General features: G+C 42.6%; 1 protein-coding gene across 35 annotated transcripts in view; it reads right to left on the bottom strand.

Moving 5' to 3' along the window:
* LOC126960839 (cytochrome b-c1 complex subunit 7) overlaps positions 1–17,555 on the bottom strand; it is a 1,171,628-nt gene that overhangs the window by 376,077 nt on the left and 777,996 nt on the right. The window contains exon 1 of one of the 35 annotated variants that reach the window (XM_050800578.1): positions 14,652–14,655. The exons of 33 other annotated variants lie outside the window; for them this stretch is intronic. The gene's annotated coding sequence lies outside the window, so the exon portion shown is untranslated. Of the gene's footprint in view, positions 1–2,209; positions 2,214–14,651; positions 14,656–17,555 lie in introns of those variants that run through there. One more of the 35 variants, XM_050800584.1, reaches the window with a different exon arrangement.

The following is a 17,555-nucleotide window of genomic DNA, read 5'->3' as shown; positions in this document are numbered from 1 at the left end:
GCATGGAATCGTGACAACTTTGAGAGCAACTTGGTTTCCTGCGAATTAGCTGGAAGGGTGTAACCCAAGCTGTCAGTCCAACCCACAAATAGCAGAGTGAAATGTTAGGCTTTGGTGCTTCAGAGATGCTGAGTGCAAGATGCATTTATTCCAGTTTTGTTGGCACAATAGCATTCAAAAAACAAATGCTTGTATGTGCAATCCATCAGAAGTTCAACAGGTATTTGCCTACTGACTATGCACTGGAAACTTCAAGCATTAGAAGGTATGGTGGTGAACCACATAGACAAGGACCCGGCTCACGTGGAGCTTTCATGAACTTGGTGTGGGTTGCAGAGTGGAAATAAAATCAATAAATGAAACTAACAAATGGAAATTATCAGTTGGTAATTTCCACAATGGACACAATACAATATAAGCTGACATGTGGGACTGAAGGGCTGTAACAGTCCGGAGAAGCTAGGTATGCTATGGTAACAATCTGAAAGTCTCAGCAACTTAAAACAGCAAAGATTTCTTTCTTGCTCCACTCTGTGTCCTACTGGTTGATGGGGAGCTGTGCTCTGGATAATTGTCATCCCCTCTCCAGGGCTCAGGCTGATGGAGTAGCCATTATCTGAAACACTGGTGGTCACTCTGGTAGAAGGAAAAAGGGTGAAGCACACAGTGGGATCTTAAAGATTCCACCCATACTTAATTTGCCAAAGCAAGTCATATGGCCACATCTCATGTCCAGGGTGCAGAGAAGTGCAATCTTACTTTGTGCCCGGAAGGAGAGAGATGGGATATTTGTGAGCAGCCATCATTACTACTACAGCTGAGTCAGCAAAGATCTCTGAGAAGAAAAGCCCTGAGTGATGTGTAGCCAGTTGTGCTAAAATCAGGACAAGCATGATTTTAGCTGTGAAAAGATCCTGAAGAGGGAACAAGCTTGGCATGTTGGAGTAACAGGGAGAAGACCAGTAGCTGGTGAGGGGGGAGACAGAGGTAGAAGAGGTGGAAGAAGGGGGCTGAGAAGTGCAATCCCCTCTTAACTTGTCTTCTTCCTCTTTTGTTCCTTTGTATTTTATTTCCCACGAGGAAGCTAAACTGATCTCATTAAGGTAGAAATTAGTTTATGTTGCTTTCTCCAATGGCTCCTATAGCACTTAGAATAAAGCCCCTGCTTCTTACCCTTGCCCTCAAGGTCTGCAGGAACTGCCCCCTGAACAATGCATTATAAGTGGACACAGTGGGAGGTCATTATAGCCACCTAGGGAAGGAATGGTGGTGGCTTGGCCTAAGGTGGTCATAGTGGAGATGGAGAGGAACTGTTTAGGGAGGAACAATCAATAGGTCTTTCTAAAAGGTTGGAAGAAGTAGGAAGTAAAGAAAAGAATCAAAGAGGGCATTGCTATTTTTACTGAGCAGTGGATGAATCGTTCTGAGAAGGAATACCAAGGGGAATTGGCTGCTAAACCAAGGGTTTGTATTGGGCCATGTTAAATTAGAGAGGACTATTAGACAACCAAGTGGAAGTGTCAGGTGAACAAATTACATGTCAGAATCGAACTCAGAGAAGAGGTCCTCTCTTGGAGCTGGAGATGTTAATTTAGGGGAAGTGTTAGTGTTCATTTGCCTGTTGGCACTCTGATTCATTTCCTGCTCTTTCATGCTCTACTCTGCATGGCTTGAGGATGAGTGGATACCAGGAGAGTGGGGTGTGCAAGGTTGACCCACGCAAGCTACATTTCCCAAGCTTCCTTGCCAACTGGCCTCTGGGAAAGTTTGGCCAATGGAAGACACTGGCGAAAGACTGCAGTCAGTAGGAGAGGAAAAGCCAGAGTACTTTCCCCTCTCTTTGCTCTAGGCAACATCTCTAGCATGAATGCACTTCCTCTGTAGTTAAATCCCCACCAGGCAAGCCCTCCTCCATGTCCCTAGCTCCCACTATTCCTAAACTCTCATAACTCCACTTTCCTTCTTGGTTTCTCTACCCCTAGGGAGGCATCAACTTCCTGATGTTGGTATTCTCTCTCCAGTTTGCCCTTACAACTTTTCCAACATCTTTGCAACCAACTGGTATTAAATTCTCTCTATTGCGCTACCAGGTGTGGGTTCTGTTTTCCTTCCTGGACCCCTGGTGATGACACACGAGTGAACAGCATGTAGATGGTATTAAAAGCCGTGGGACTAGATGAGATTATTTGCAGAGGTAAGTACAGTAGCACCCCCCCCTTATCCAAAGAAGATACATTCCAAGACCCCTAGTGGGTGCCTAAAACCATGGAGATATCTAGCCCTATACTGTGTGAAAGTTGCTCATACAAATTGGGTCATTTTTTTCATATCCAACCAATTCAGTCAAGGAGCCTAAGAGAAGAAGAACGTATGGTATATAACATTGCTCTGAGAATGTAATTCTCTGCAAGCCTGGCTGCTGAAGCTGCCTGTTGTAACCTGAAACTAGTTTTATCAACAGCTGCTGAAACAAGCTGCTGTGTCTCTCAGACTAGTTTTACCTACTGCAGTCACTCACCAATCAGAGCCTGCCAGCTCTCCAGTGAACTTTCTTGAAAATGGTGCCAATGAACTGAAAAGCAGTAGGTAACATTTCTCCTTTTTATAAAACCTCCAACCTTCTCTTGTTCTTTGGACATACTGAAGACCACCCAGTCTGTGTGCATTCCTTGAATTTCAATTCTTGCTTCCCATATAAAACATTTTATTTTATTTCATTTTATTTTATTTTATTTTATTTATTTGAGATGGAGTCTCACTGTCACCCAGGCTGGAGTGCCATGGCGAGATCTTGGCTCACTGCAACCTTCGCCTCCTGTGTTCAAGTGATTCTCCTGCCTCAGCCTCTCAAGTAGCTGGGACTACAGACATGCAGCACCAGTCCTGGCTATTTTTTGTATTTTTAGTAGAGACAAGGTTTTACCATGCTGCCCAGGCTGGTCTCAAACTCCTGACCTCAAGTAATCCACCTGCCTCGACCTCCAAAATGCTGGGATTACAGGCATGAGCCACCAAGCCTGGACTAAAACATTTTAAATTTAGAGATTCATCTCTATATCTTATTTGACTTTGACAATTGTATAAACTATGTTTTTCCCTACACTTACATACCAATGATAAAGTTTGATTTATAAATTAGACACAGTAAGATATGAGCAACAACAATAATAAAACAGAACAATTATAACAATATAGTGTTCACGATTTCACAGACAGAAGACTCATTTTGACCTTAGATCTTAGCAGCCTCAGTATACAATATTTTTCTTTCCTTATAAAGTTGACAACTTTTACCTTTTCACTTAAAGGAAGCACTTTACGGCTTTTCTTAGAATATCTAAATTATCAGCATCACTACTCCTGCACTTTAGGACCATTATTAACCAAAATAAGAGTTACTTGAGCTCAAGCACTGTGGTACTGTGACCATTGATCTGATAACCAAGATGGCTACTCAGTGACTAAGCAGTGGAGAGCGTCTACAGAATAGGGACATGGGACAAAGGGAGGATTCATGTCCCGGGTGGGATACAGCAAAATGGCAGGACATTTAATCACACTACTCAGAACTACATAGAATTCAAAACTTACGAATTGTTTATTTCCAGAGTCTTCCATTTAATTTTTTTTTTCTTTTTTTGAAACAGAGTCCTGCTCTGTCACCCAGGCTAGAGTGCAGTGGTGCAATCTCAGCTCACTGCATCCTCTGCCCCCACCAGGTTCAAGCGATTCTCCTGTCTCAGCCTCCCGAGTAGCTGGGATTTCAGGAATCCGCCACCATGCCGAGCTAATTTTTGTATTTTTTAGTAGAGATGATGTTTCACCACGTTGGTCAGGCTGGTGTTGAACTCCTGACTTCAGGTGATCCACCCGCCATGGCCTCCCAGAGTGCTGGGATTACAGGCATGAGCCACCACGCCTGGCCTATTTAATATTTTTGGACAGCAGTTGGCCTCAGGTAACTGAAACTGTGGAAAGTGAAATTGCAGGTGGGGGACTACTGCAAATAGAGAAGGATGGTCCTGGGTCTGCCTTCTGGCATTCTGACTACCTTTTTAGGTGAACCAGTACCTGATTCGCTATTGAGCACTGGTTTGCCATGTTGGCAGATGCTTAGCAGATAGCACAATCTTTCATTGCAAGGGAGGAAAGTCCCCACAATGCACCACTGACACATTTTTGAGAAAATTAATAGTTAGGTAAAGTATCCTCTTCTACCTGGTCATTAATAACATAAAATCTGAACTGTTTTTAACATAGAACATAGTAGTTGGGTGAAGGAGTAAGAATTATTTGAATATCAGGAAGTGCCACTATTATCTGTGTTTACAATGGGAAGATAGCAAATAAAGCAGTGAGTAATTCTCCCACTTGTAGCTCTGTCCTAGTCATTGAAAGCATGATTTTTGCCAAGCTTAATTACATTCTGCTTCAGTAAATACCAGAGTATGCTTCAATTCCTCTGTAGAGATCAATTGCAGGGATGAGCAGTAAAGAAGGTAAAAATGTAGACAACTTAACTCTGTGTCAGATCCAGGACTTAGAGATCATGAAGTTTCCTTTTCTGATAACCCCACATCTTAGTCCTTTATGCTTTTAGTATCTGTTACCCGTTTTTTTCACTTAGCTCAGTTTTTTCATGTGTAAAATAAAGATAATAATATCTACCACATTGACTTGTGGGAATTCAGTGAGGCAATGGAAGTGATGCACTTAGTACTATATCTGGCCTCTGGGAGATCCTCAATATTCACACCTGTAATCCTAGCACTCTGGGAGACCGAGGTGGGAAGACTGCTTGAGTCCAGAGTTGAGACCAGCCTGGCAACAGAGTGAGACACTGTCTCTACAAAAAACTTTCAAAAAACATTAGTTGGGCATGGTGTCATGAGCCTATTGTCCCAGCTACTTGGGAGGCTGAGGTGGGAGGATCACTGAAGCTCAGGAGATGGAGGCTTCAGTGAGCCATGATGGTACCACTGGACTCCAGCCTGGGCAAGAGAGCGAGATTATGTCTTAAAAAAAAAAAAGATAGTTAATTTATTCTTCTACCAAATGCTTCCTGAGCACTTTGCCGGGCACAATTCCAGTCCCTGGGAAGAGACAGACAAAAATAAGTTAAATAGTCACGGGCTATATAACATTGTTTGTGTCAATGATAGACTGCATATATGATGGTGGTCTTATAAGATTATATTACCGTATTTTTGCTGTACTCTTTCTAAGTTTATATATCTTTACATATATTAACATTTAATGTTGTGTTACAGTTGCCTGCAGTATTCAGTATGGTAACATGCTGTACAGGTTTGTAACCTAGGAGTCATAGGTTATACCATATAGCCTAGGCATGTAGCGGGTGATGCCATCTAGGTTTATTTAAGTTCATTCTATGCTGTTTGTACAACAACAGAATTGCCCAATGATGCATTTCTCGAAGCATATCCTCATCATTAAGTAATGCATGAGTGACTGTGTGTCAGTGGAAAGGTGACATTTGAGCAGAGTTGAAGGTGGTAAGGGATTGAGCCATGGTGTGTGGGGAAGGGGAACCAGGGCCTTGGGGGATCTGGGAAGCCTTACAGGCAGAAGGAACAGCAAGTGCCAAGGCTTAGAGTGTAGCCAAGGAGCCAGTGAGCTAGAGAGTAGACTGGTGGGTAGTCAGGGCGGTATCCCTGGGCCAGACCGCATAGTTATGGCCTTGTACTCATTGTGATGACTTTGGGGAGCAGGATTTTGAGCCAAAACGTGACGTGATCTGACCTATGCTTAAAATTGGTTCTCAAACCTCGGCAGGGATCAGAATCATCGGTAGGTCTTGTTAAAGCACAGATTTCTTGGCCCCAGCCCTGGAGTTTCTGATTCTGAGAAACTCGTGGGTGGAACCTGAGAATGTGCATTTCCAACAAGTTTCTCAGGTGCAGCGGCTGCTGCTCCAGCAGGAACTTCTTTTTGAGAAGCAGTGCGTCAAAGGGATTACTGTGATTTTACTTGGATTAACATGTTGACAATAGGCTAATTGGAGGTGGCAGAGATGGGCAGAAACACAACAGGGAGACTAGTGAAGCTATCACGGGACTCAAGGAGAGAGACAATCATGGTGATGGAAGTGGTCAGATTCTAGAGAGCCAGGGTAGCCTCAAAGTCAGGAAATCCAAGTGAATATATAATAAATGGTGTGTTGATGTTACATTACAATATCTGATAACATAATATAATCTGTGTTTTCAAACTTTAGGTCATCCGAGTTGTTGAAGATCTAACCAACCGGATTTGCTAACAAATCCTGGGTGACCCTCTCTTCTTCTTCCAGATGGCCGCACACTCCATAATCCTCTCCTCTTCTCAGGATATCAGGAACTACTGTCATTATCCATTCCCTCAATCAACCTCACTCCTTTTCCTCCACTCCTTTAGCCTTTAACATTATACCTTGTCTGGCTTTGTGTTGATATAGATATACATAGATATAGATGATATAGATAATCTGCTTTTGCCTTCAATTCTAATTATGCTGAGGACCTAGATTATGTTTGATTCACTTTGCCATCCCCACCCCACACACCCCCACACCTCCCCACCCCCTTCTCCTTCCCATCCCCACTACCACTACCATTCTTAGTACCAGCCCGGTTCCAAACATTGCGTGTATCAGCAGATCTTCTCCATTTCTCTGTGAAATTTGGTGGGATCCCATATATTTGGGACGTTCAGCCAAGCAAAACAAAACAAACAAATGACTGATGTCCTGTCAAAAGTCTAAAAACATCTGAAGTAACTAGGTGTCCACAGATACTTGTTAAACCCTGGACTTGTACTTTACCTCCTTAAGGCACAGCAAGTGCTCTGATGAATTTATAGTTTTCTTCCAGATACATTTTAGCATTTTTGCGGATAAATATTCAGCATTTAAACAGGGAACTGATTAGTGTTTTTTCCCTTTGTTCTTTCAATATTTCCGCCATTGTGCCACATAATCACCACACTGGATCCAGGCTGTCCCTGAGATCAAAAACTACCCTTTTTATGACCCGTTCTCCCATTTATGTGAAGGAGGCTGGGCTGTAAACATGGTATGAAAAAAATTCTTATATGCCATCTTGATTGCTAACATCTGTTCAAATTTCCATTCATAAATTTAAAATTCAGGCTTCTGTAGCCATCTGTTTTCTCACAACAATCTGAAAAGAAGAAAAGCCCAAGGCAGATGTGCGGGTGGGAGAAGAGCTGCTGCCCGGCTTGGCCAACTTTTGGGAGTTTTTACTTTGTTTTTGTTTTTCCTCCCTAGCAGGGTAGGCATGACTTTTCTCCCTTCAGGGTAGTAGTTCAGTCCCTGTGTCTCAGTTTCTCATTATACAGTGGGGTTAGAAAATGGCTGTTGTCTCTCTGTCCTTCCCAGTTCCCTCTCTCTCTTCCCTGACTCTGTGTTTCTGTCTCTCTCCCATGTGTTTGTGCACATGTGTGTGAACATACACTCACAAAAGTGCCCGTCTATAAATAAGAGGTAGGAACTGAAATCTTTCTGCTGACTTTCTTAAAGTTGTCCGTCAATCTCAGCAGACGCTGGTGAGCTAGAACCCACTGCTTGCCTGGATCATAGACAATTTTCTGGCTTGGTGGGCCTCTCATTGGGAATTTCTCCATGGATTACTTTGGCATGGCTAATGGATATGATTTGGCAGCTGCAGGATCCAGATGCCAAGCCAGGCAATGGCCCTTTTTTATTTTGCTCTTGGCAGTGTCATCTGTGTCTAAGGGACTGGGCTTCTTCTAAAGTCACCTGGCTTTGTTCCAGCAGTGCTGTTGCAGCAACTGTGAAATGCCTTCGAAAGCTGACATGACATTTTGGAGGCCTGCTGGGCTACAGTACTCTCCTAAATGGGACCTAGCTTGGGACTCACTTTTAGCATCAAATGCTTTTTTTCTCCCCAGTTTATGTTGAGAAACAAGTTCTCAGCAAACCACATGCGAAGTCTGTTTTGCATCCTAATGTCCACTCTGAAAACCTCAGCACTGTGAATCAAGGCTCCACCCATCCCAAACTTGGGTTTAACAGTTCTGCACGCAAGCTGGTGGTTTGTGGAATCATCTTGCTGGGTTATATGTGCTCATTTTCACTTCACTCTGACATTGCATTTATATATAACTTGTGACTGATGTCCTGGGCCTCACTGTGTGACAAGTCGTTTAACCATTCTGCGCCTGACTTTTTAAATGTCAGTGGAATAGAAGATATCAATACCTTACCTCCCCTTGCTAGTGAGTGGATCACTGGGGTTTGAGGAGGGGCTTGGCAGGCATTGATGATGTGGGAATACTTGACTTATAAATTACCCACACTTCTGAACAGCTGTTATCCCCACATCAGAGCTGCCCCAGCCATTGATTTCGTCAGGGTCTCCCAAACTGTCACTGAAGCATCTCTAGTATCTACTTCTCCTCTCTGCTCTCTGTATCGTTCTCCTGTCCACTTCCCCTACTCCCTAGACTCCTCAGGGCTCGAGATTGAGGAGTACTCAGAGACAAGGTCACTGGAGCAGAGATGACAAATATCTGGTTTTTGGTTTTCTTTTCCCATTTCTTCAGACATCATTAATTGATTCTAGTATGCTCTCCTGCTAAGGCCAGCCTCGGAATTCTTCTCCAGACAATGATCCATGCAGCCACAAGTAATCAATTGGAATTGGTTTGGGAGATTAAACTTATCCACTATCCTCTGTCTAGAGTGACACTGGTCTTAGGGCCACAGTGGTTCTGAATCAGCCATGTTGTGAGTTAAATAGGTTTGGTCTACTTAAATAGGTTGGCCTAAGGAACCAAATCTAACCTGTAATACTGTAACACTGTTCTGGGGGGAAACACATTTGGAACTTGAAACATTAGCTTAGAAGGGAGCTTTTAGAAAGCCACTGGCACCTAAATCGGAGTTCACCTGTACTTGGTTATGGCATGATAAGAGTGGCACATGGGTAGAGGCTGAAAGCACGGACTGCTTGGTTGTAATTCTGGCCCTGCCTCTTAACTGGCTGTCTGACTGGGCAAGTTAACTAACGTCTCTGTGGCTTACTTCTTTCATCTATGAAATAGAGATGTTAATAGGATCATCCTCCTCATAGGATTACTGTGATGATTAAAAATACATTGTTTGTAAAGCACTTAGAACAATGCCTGGCACACAGAAGGTTCTTTTTTTTTTTTAAAAAAAAAGAGTCTTGCTCTGTTTTCAAAGCTAGAGTGCAGTGGTATGATCTTGGCTCACTGCATCCTCCGCCTCCCAGGTTCAAGGAATTCACCTGCCTCAGCCTCCTGAGTAGCTGGGCCTACAACCATGCCTGGCTATTTTTTGTACTTTTAGTAGAGATGGGGTTTCACCATGTTGGTCAGGCAGGTCTTGAACTCCAGACCTCAGGCGATCCACCCACCTCAGCCTCCTAAAATGCTGGGATTACAGGCATGAGCCACCGTGCCCAGTCAGAAGTTTCTTATATGTATTATTCTTTTTAAACCCAGAATTTAGCAGCTTATTTTTTGACCTCATATATATATTCTTATATTGTGATATAAGAAGTTGTGAATAAAAAAACCAAATTCTAATGTGAACTGTGAGGCTATATCTGTTTTCATCTTCTTTATGAAACAAGAAAAACGGAGATGATCAGAAATTTTGTATTTGTAGAACATACATGCTATTGGCATCTATTAAATCATTTATTCCATACTTTTCAGCTATATTAACTCATTTAATCCTCCCAATTGCCTTTTGAGGCAGGATATTCATCCTCATTTTACAAGTGAGATTACTGAGGCATTTCTACATGGTATTAAAAATGGCAACCCTATGTCAGAGGCAAGGAGATACTTTTCAGGGACTTTGCCTGAATGTCTTCAGTAACGTCCACGTGTCTCAGTTGATAACAATGTAAGTTATTAAAGGTTGTGAATACCCATGCTATGGACTCTTTTTCCCTAATTGTGTTATTTAAATTTTACATTAAAAGACATCTTTTACTAGTATAGAAACAGGGCACGTACATTGTTACATATTTGAAAATAAGAACAAGCAAAAATAAGAGAATAAAAAAGTATTCCCACTGCTCAGTGAGGACTAGCACTAGGTTACTACACTAGTACATTATTTGTGTTTCTCTTTTTTCCACAAAATGAGAGCACATGATCCTACTGCTGTTCTATTCCCCACTTTTGTTTTTAGTCACTGATCCACATTTTTCCATTTCAACACATTTCATCTATGTAATAATAAGCCATATATGCATTTCCCAGTTATCTATAAACTGTGCGTTATAATTGGTTTATGCAAATTGAATCCCACCCAGGACCACATTTGCATCTGCTTGGGATGCCCCAAATGCCTCTTTTAATCTGTCCCTTTTACATGACACAGATGTGTTGAAGAGACTGGACCAGTTGTCCTTCTTTCTTGACTTTTTAAAGAAAATTGGAAACAGTCCCAAATTTACAGAAAAGTTGTAGTACAAATAATAATTTTTATTTCCTGAAGCATGTGAGCAAGAGTGTGTTACTGTCATGATGCCCCGTCACTCCTAGATTTTTAAGTATATATTTCCTACGAAAAGGACATTCTCCTATACCACCACAATACAAGCATCAAATCAGGAAATTAACATTGGTACATCACTACCATCTACTCTTTAGACTTTGTTTAAGTTTATTTATTTCTTTCTTTTTTCTTTTTTTTTTTTTGAGACAGAGTCTCACTCTGTTGCCCAGGCTAGAGTTCAGTGGTGCAATCTTGGCTCACTGCAAGCTCTGCCGCCCGAGTTCAAGCAATTCTCCTGCCTCAGCCTCTCGAGTAGCTGGAACTACAGGTACATGCCACTATGCCCAGCTAATTTTTGTGTTTTTAGTAGAGACGGGGTTTCATCATGTTGGTCAGGCTGGTCTCGAACTCCTGACCTCATGATCTGCCCTCCTCGGCCTCCCAACATGCTGGGATTACAGATGTGAGCCACCGCTCCCAGCCTGTTCAAGTTTCTTAAGTCACCCCAGTAATGTCTTTTAGGAGAAGAATCCAGTCTGGAATAATGTGTTGAGTATTGTTGTCATGTTTCTTTAGTCTCCTTCAGTATGAAACATTCTTCAGTCTTTCCTTGACTTTCGTGGTCTTGACACCTGTAGAGATAAAAGGCTAAAGAGGGCTAAAAACACGTCCTTCAATATAGGTTTGTCTAATGCATCTTCATGATTAGAAACAGGCTATGCATCCGTCAGAAATGTCATAGAACTGATGCTATATTCCCATTGCATCCCATTAGGTGGTATAGGATTTAGATTTGTCCCATTACTGATTATGTTAACACTGATCATTCATTAAGGCGGCATTTGTCAGGCATCTTGCCCTTAATAGTTGGTATCTTGTGGGAAGGTACTTTGAGCCTATGTCCATAACCTATTTCTTATCATACTTTCAGTTTGTTATTTATTTGTATCAGTTTGGACTCATATGTAAACTACTCTATTTCATGGGTCATCACCGATTACTAACATTATTTATTTTCATGCTTATATTAGTCCATATTTGGCTAGTGGGAGTCCCTTCAGTCTGGTTTCTACGTCCTTTTGATATAACATGTCTCTAAATTCTTTGAGCACTTTCTTACTTTCTGGTACAAATAGAACTTTCAGGCTTGTATTGCAAGTTCCCTAGCCCAGCTTTGGAATCAGCCATTTATCCAAAGATCCCTGGTGTCTTTCGGAATGGTGTGTAGAAACCAAAATCTAGACACTCAATATGTTCCTTGGTATTGGAGTGTCACTGCTTCCAGACCCTCTTAGTGCATAGACCTGGGAAATGTGTATATGTCTGTCTGTGTGTACTTTTATATTTATTTTTTATCTATATCTATTTATCTATTTAAATCTTGAAAACTATGCATTCACATCCTTAACTCCAATTCTAATGCAACACCACGGGATTCATTCTAGTTTTCCTTTTGTCATATTTGTAACCTCCTCTCCAACAATAGGATTCCTAGCTCTCCTTGACCTTAATATATTTAGTTACTTGTATGTAACAAATCCACCTGTATATAACAAATCTCTCGTCTTCTCTCTTTACATCACTTGGGCTCTAACATGCCATACTGGGCCAACCTACCATGTAGATGCCCTATTCACTCTGCCCAAGCCCTGCCATCTCATACCAGGCAGGCCTGTCTGCATGGATATCCTCCTCAACTGATGATTGAGGCTCTGATGCTCCATGCCAGCCCCAGCCCACCCCAGTGTGAATGCCTTCCTCACCCCTCTTGTCCTCTGACAGCATGCTGAGCCACTCTGCCTGCTGTGAGGGTGTCTTCCTCACCCTGCTCAGGCTGCCACACCCTATACTGGGCTGCACTCCTGTCGGGGAAGGGACACCCTCCTCAACCCACTCTGGCTCTGACACCCCACACAGAGCCCCCATCCCTCACAGAGACCCGTCTCACCCCACTCAGCCTTCAATACCTCACAAGAGGCAGTCCATCCACATAAATGTCCTTCTCACTATTTCTGGATGAGGCTACCTCATGCCAGGCCACCCCCTGTGGACACCCTCTTGGTCCCTGCCCTGGGCCATCATGGCTTACTACCCACTCCCAGCCCAACACACACACACACACACACACACACACACACAGCCTTCCTCATCTCATCATTAGCTTCATCTAATGACTTTTGCACAAATTATTCAGGAAGAAGAGAGGAAAGGAAAGAAGAAGAGAAGAGACCAGTATTGGCTCTTGAGGAAGGAAACACTGGCTTTTTACCACTAGGCCCCCTCTCCTTTTCAATGACTGAAACCCCAGACCCTTCCCTTAGCCATTGGCCGAATAAGATGATGCTTAGTGATTACTCCACAAATACCATGTGTTTGCTTTCTGTGGGTATTTGAGTAGGGGGAGGTGAGAGGAAGGGAGCCAGAAAAAGATTTCTATTATTCTTTCCCAAAGGATCTGGTGAGAAGAGACGCCAGTTTGTTAATAATTAGTGGAAGACATTATTAATTTTCTAGGGATACCATAAAGAAGTGCCATAGACTGGGTGGCCTGAAAACAGAAATTTATTTCCTTAGAGTTATGGATGTTAGAATTCTGAGATCAAGGCGTCAGCAGGGTTGGTTTCCTCTGAGGCCTCTCTCATCGGCTTGTAGATGGCTATTTTCTACCTGTGTCTCCACACAGTCTTCCCTCAGTGTATGTCTGTGGCCGGATCTTCTCTTCTAGTAAGGACACTAGTCAAATTGGATTAGGGCCCACCCTAATTACTTCAGTTTAACTTAGTTACTTCCTTAAAGACTATCTCCAAATACAGTCACATGCTGAGATACTAGGGGTTAGGACTTCAATGATGCAATCCGTAGTGGGAACATAATTCAGCCCAGAGAATGGACATCCTCCCCGAGGACACGTTTTACATTCTTTTTTGTGTGGCAAGAGTGCCTTATTCACTGTATATTTTTAGGACTTCCTCATTTGAATGATTAATCTTCTCATAAAATCTTATTCTTTCTTATCCTTTCCTAGCAAAAATTCCTATTACCAAACATGGGAAAAGTCCTGAATAGTTTATAGGGATACATAGGAGGTTTTTATCATTGGGTTTCCAAATCATATGCATTAAAGCTAAGAAAGATGACATCAAAAGAAGGCCTGTATCTATTAAGAGGACCTGGAAGGTTTGCTGCAGAGCCTGCTTGAGGAGACAAAATGACTCACTTGTTCTTCCTTGTGGTAAAACGTCTGACTCAGGGATCCTTGGCTGTGTGCAGAAGTCAGAGACGCTGCCTAGTAGAATAGTAAGTGTGCTGCCCAGGGTTCTTGGAAACACTACAATCAGGGTGAGACTGAAAGAGAAGGCCAGGCTCAAGGTACCATGAAGTATCAATCTAAAGAGATCCAGTTACCAGGACACAAGACAGAAGTAGAGGTAAGGCACCAGAGCAAGAGGTTTAGCATGGAAAGTACGAAGTGGAACCTGGACCAATTTTCTAAACCAATGGGACTTAACTGTAGGAGCTGTTTACAGGACGTCAGCAGCTTTAGCCATGGGTGATGAGGGAGTTGTTAAAGTGACCAAACCAATTCAATTGATATGATTTGGCTTTGTCCCCCCAACAAATCTTATCCTGAACTGCAGTTCCCATAATCCCCACATATCGTGGGAGAGACCTTGTGCAATATGATTGAATCATGGAGGTGGTTACCCCCATGCTGTTCTCATGATAGTGAGTTCTCATGAGATCTGGTGATTTCATAAGGGGCTTTTCCCTCTTTACTCAGCACTTCTTCCTGCCTCCATGTGAAGAAGGATGTGTTTGCTCCCCCTTCTGCCATGATTGTAAGTTTCCTGAGGCTTCCCCAGCCATGCGGAACTGTGAGTCAATTAAACCTCTTTCCTTTATAAATTACCCAGTCTTGGGAAGCTCTTTATAGCAGCATGAGAACAGACTAATACAACAATACATTTGCTTTTGAAAGCAAATGACAGAAATGCTAACTCAAATAAGCCTAAATATAAAATGAATTTATTGGTGCATGTAGCTGAAAAGGAGCGAATTTAGCTTCAGGCATAGCTGGATCTTGGGGTTCAGATGGTAGCAGCACTTTAGATCAGCTCTCTGCTTATCTCTACCCCCCTCCTTGGTGTGGCCACATTTTTTCAGTACGTATGGGTTTTCTGGGGTTGAGAAAGATGTTTGCAAATACAACAACTTCACTTTCCTCACCTGTCTAGAAGAATATACCCTCACTTTTCCAGCATCTGTATTAATTTTTTTTTTTGAGACAAAGTCTTACTGTATCAACTAGTTTGGAGTGCAGTGGCCTGATCACTGCTTACTGCAACCTCCACCTTCCAGGCCCAGGTGATCCTCCTACCTCAGCCTCCTGAGTAGCTGGGGATACAAATGCACACCACCATGCCCAGCTATTTTTCTGCGTGTGTATTTTTTGCAGAGAGAGGTTTTTTGCCATGTTGCCAAGGCTGGTCTCCAACTCCTGGACTCAAGCGATCCACCCACCTTGGCCTCCCAGAGTCCTGGGATGATTACAGGCGTGAGCCACTGCTCTTGGCCGTGTATTAAATTTTAAGGAAGAATCTGGCCCAGTTTGGGTCACGTACCTATTTTAAACTAATCACATGGTCTGGAAGATGGGCTATTCTGAGTGGTCATTCTGGGTCTGGGGCTGGGGAGGGATGGTATCAGAATCATATGGAAAGACAGCAGAGGAGCTCTAGAAGGGTACCAAAGTACTGTTACTAGAAAAATGGAGAATGAGTTCATGGTAGGCAAATGCATTATCCATCACAGGCAACTATATCCAAACCAGGGAGTACACACATTTTCCATGCCCAGGACACCTCCTATCCTGACTTATTTTGTGTGCTACCTCATCCCTAACATGTAGGAGAATGACCCTAAAAGAATAACTCTCAAGCTTTGCTCCATAAGACATCCTGGAATTTCTTGCTAAGGCACTGGTATCCTTCTAAGTCAGGCCCTGTCTCTACCTGCTACACCAATGTCCACTCTGATTCACTTTTGCTTGTCATTTTAGTATACCTTAAGAAACCAATGAGCGGTTAGCTTGACTGCCACACATGTAGTAGGCAAAGTGCATCCAAGCTCAGCCACACAAAGAAATAAATATTTGGGTCTCTGGTGAGATGGCTCCTGCCATACAGGCCTACTGACTGTTTTTGCCTCTGGTAGAAAGTGTTATAACCTACTCATGAATAAGGGGAGAAAACGTCAACTTGTCTTTCATTTTTCCTTCCTTCCTTCCTTCCTTCCTTCCTTCCTTCCTTCCTTCCTTCCTTCCTTCCTTCCTTCCTTCCTTCCTTCCTTCCTTTTTTCCTTCTTTCCTTCTTTCCTTACCCCTTCCTTCCCTCCCTCCCTGCCTTCTTCCCTCCTCCCTCCTCCCTTCAAACTACCCATCCATTCATGCATATCTATCTACCCATCTATCTATCTTCTAAAATCTTTGACACTTATATAGCATTAACTGTGTGCCAGGCACCATTCTAAGTGCTTTTTTAAAAAAATTATTTTTGACAGGTGCAGTGGCTCATGCCTGTAATCCCAGCATTTTGGGAGATTAAGGCAGGCAGATCACTTGAGGTCAGGAGTTTGAGACCAGCCTGGCCAATATGGTGAAAACTTGTCTCTACTAAGAATACAAAAATTAGTCGAGTGTGGTGGTGGGCACCTGTAGTCCCAGCTACTAGGGAGGCTAAGGCATGAGCATCGCTTGAACCCGGGAGGCAGAGATTGCAGTGAGCCGAGATCATACTGCTGCACTCCAGCCTGGGTGACAGAGCAAGACCCTGTCTCAAAAAAATTATTATTATTTTTTGTTTTACAAATATCAACTATTTTTTCTACATAATCTTGATATCCTAACAGTTCCCTTTGTGTCCCAGTTGAGGACAGGAGTTTTGTTCTGCAGGTTAATGAAAGTCCACAGGTTGATCTTGAAGATTTGAAGAGTCAACGTAATCAACAATTAAAACTAACAAGGAGAAACTTAGCTTAGAAAAAATCAAGGCTACCTTAGAAGAAGAAGGGGTTGGGGGAAGAAGGAGGTGGAGGAAAAGAGGAAAAAGAGAAAATATTACATACATACTCACTGAAGTGTTTAGCCTCTGAGTCTTTTGAAAACCATAATTGAAGACACTCTTCTGGATTACCTGAATTGGATATAAATAGATTGAATTCAATCAATGTTATTAAGGGTCTTCTATGTGATAAATACTGTGCTAAAAGTATACCCAACTTATTTGTGCTTGGTGAATGATACAGTTCCTGCTATTACAAAATATACTGTCTAGTGAGGCTGGGCATGGTGGCTCATGCCTATAATCCCAGCACTTTGGGAGGCTGAGGCAGGAGGATTGCTTGGGCCCAGAAGTTCAAGACGAACCTGGGCCACATAATGAGACCTCATTGTTACAAATAATAATAACAATAATGATAAAAATAGCCAGATGTGCTGGTGCATGCCTGAAGTCCCAGCTACTCAGGGAGCTGAGGTGGGAGGATGATTGGAGCCCAGGAGGCAGAGGCTGCAATGAGACATAATTGCACCACTGTACTCTAGCCTAGGCAACAGAGTGAGACCCTGTCTCAAAAAGAAAAAAACGGTACTGCCTGGTGAATAATAGTCAAACATGACAGACTGATAAATATCTTCCTGTTTATTCCATCCTTCTTCCTATTAGTAACAAAATATGTACAAGTTTTAACTGTGTATATGGCTGCCAAGATAGAAATGACTTTTTCTTTTTTATTTTATTTTATTTATTATTATTATTATACTTTAAGTTCTAGGGTACATGTGCATAACGTGCAGGTTTGTTACATATGTACACTTGTGCCATGTTGGTGTGCTGCACCCATCAACTCGTCAGCACCCATCAACTCATCATTTACATCAGGTATAACTCCCAATGCAATCCCTCCCCCCTCCCCCCTCCCCATGATAGGCCCCGGTGTGTGATGTCCCCCTTCCCGAGACCAAGTGATCTCATTGTTC

This window comes from Macaca thibetana, chromosome 8 (assembly GCF_024542745.1).
Source record: "Macaca thibetana thibetana isolate TM-01 chromosome 8, ASM2454274v1, whole genome shotgun sequence".
NCBI classification, from domain to species: Eukaryota; Metazoa; Chordata; class Mammalia; order Primates; family Cercopithecidae; genus Macaca; species Macaca thibetana.
The sequence above is the reverse complement of the archived record's forward strand: the minus strand, read 5'-3'. Positions and strand labels throughout refer to the sequence as shown.